This window comes from Rana temporaria, chromosome 5 (assembly GCF_905171775.1).
Source record: "Rana temporaria chromosome 5, aRanTem1.1, whole genome shotgun sequence".
NCBI lineage: Eukaryota > Metazoa > Chordata > Amphibia > Anura > Ranidae > Rana > Rana temporaria.
The window spans coordinates 276,943,009-276,945,154 of record NC_053493.1 but is presented as its reverse complement, the minus strand read 5'-3'; positions in this window follow the sequence as shown (position 1 = coordinate 276,945,154).

The window sequence follows — 2,146 nt, the reverse complement described above, 5'->3', positions numbered from 1 at the left end:
CCGCAACTTAGACAGGCAAGTGCAGTATTCACAAAGAACTTGCGCCCTAAGTTACGGCGGCGTATCGTAAATGGGCCGGCGTAAGCCCGCCTAATTCAAAGTAGGCTGGTAGGGGAGCATGTTGTATGGTAATGAATCGTGACCCCACGTAAATGATGCACCTAACGAACGGCGCATGCTTGTGCATGCTCAGTATCACGTCAAATTTTCTCCGTAAATTACGCCAGCTCAATGCTTAGTCGACGTGAACGTAACCTACGCCCATCCCCATTCACGTACGACTTACGCAAACAACGTAAAATACGACGCTGTTCTGACGTTTCCGACGTCCATTCCTAACATGACTTACCCCTGCTTTATGAGGGGTAAAGTTACGCCGGTCGGACGCCTTACGTAAACAGCGTATTTAAATACGCCGGGTGCAAGTACGTTCGTGAATCGGCATATCTAGCTCATTTGCATATTCAACGCGAAAATCAAGGGAAGCGCCACCTAGCGGCCAGCGTAAATATGCACCCAAGATACGACGGCGTAGGAGACCTACGCCGCTCATATCTTGGCCGAATTCAAGCGCAAATGATTCTAAGAATCAGGTGCGTAGATACGACGGCGCACATTCGGACTTACGACGGCGTACGTGGAGATATACGTCGTCGTAAGTCCTTTGTGAATCTGGCCCCCCATCTACACCTCCCCTCCAAATGCAGCTTTTTTTATTAAAGAAGGCATGTTTTTTGCCTGAAATCTTTTGTGTGCATGTAGCATAAAGGATTCCCAGATAAAATCTAAATAGGTGTTTCCTCTAAAAGAAGATACTAATACTTGCCTGTCCTGCAATCTATCTTCACTCTTTTGGAGTGCTAATGCCGTCTATAAATATTCTGTATCCAATACACTTCAATTCAATTTTTTTCATTGTCTAATTATAGGATAATGGTACCTACCCTTATTTGTTAAATCTCTTTATGAGGCAACACCTTTTCAAACACTTCTATGTGTGTTAAATGTTTGCCTGTCTCCCCCTTTGGTGCCCATTGTAGTTCCATCCATTGGCCAATAAAAATAATTTTATAACGTAACCTTTTCTTTACGCTAATTTGTCTTTTTTCTTATTACAATTAATTTACAGGTGCTCTTTAAGAAAAATATAGGTGGACCTTCCAGGTAAAAAATATAGGGCCAGATTCACGTAGACTAGCGGCGGCGTAACGTATCGTAGATACGTTACGCCGCCGCAAGTTTTCATCGCAAGTGCCTGATTCACAAAGCACTTGCAATGAAAACCTACGCTGGCGGCCTCCGGCGTAAACCTGCGTAATTTAAAGGGGCGTGTGCCATTTAAATTAGGCGCGCTCCCGCGCCGGACCTACTGCGCATGCTCCGTTTCTAAATTCCCGCTGTGCTTTGCGCGAACTGACGTCATTTTTTCGAACGGCGACGTGCGTAGCTTACTTCCGTATTCCCGGACGTCTTACGCAAACGACGTGAATTTTTTAATTTTGACGCGGGAACGACGGCCATACTTTAAACAGCACATACGTGTGCTGAGTAAAGTTAGGGCACCCAAAACGACGACTAAATTTGCGACGGGAAACTAGACTAGCAGCGACGTAGCGAACACGAAAAACCGCCGTGGATCGCCGTAACTCCTAATTTGCATACTCAACGCTGGTTTACGACGCAAACTCCCCCCAGCGGCGGCCGCGGTACTGCATCCTAGAATCCGACAGTGTAAAACAATTACACCTGTCGGATCTTATGGCTATCTATGCGTAACTGATTCTATTAATCAGTCGCATAGATACTCTGAGAGATACGACGGAGTATCTGAGAGACTCCATCGTATCTTTGCTGTGAATCTGGCCCATAGATCCTAGGTTAAAATGGACCCATTTTCTTGCAACCACAATTGTTAGTTAGAAGCATGGTAATTCAAATGTTTAGTTTTGCTGATAAATACTTCAGGCACTGCAAAGTAGTTTAGAAGGAAGAACAATGTATGGTAAGACAAGCCATAATCTTAGGAATACAAAGGTGTTGCAAGCTTGATATTTACTTTAAATGTATTATTAACCTAGACTTAGCTTCACTAAACCTGCTTCATTAAAAAAAAAAAAAAAAAAGATTATTTGGGAGAGGATTGGCA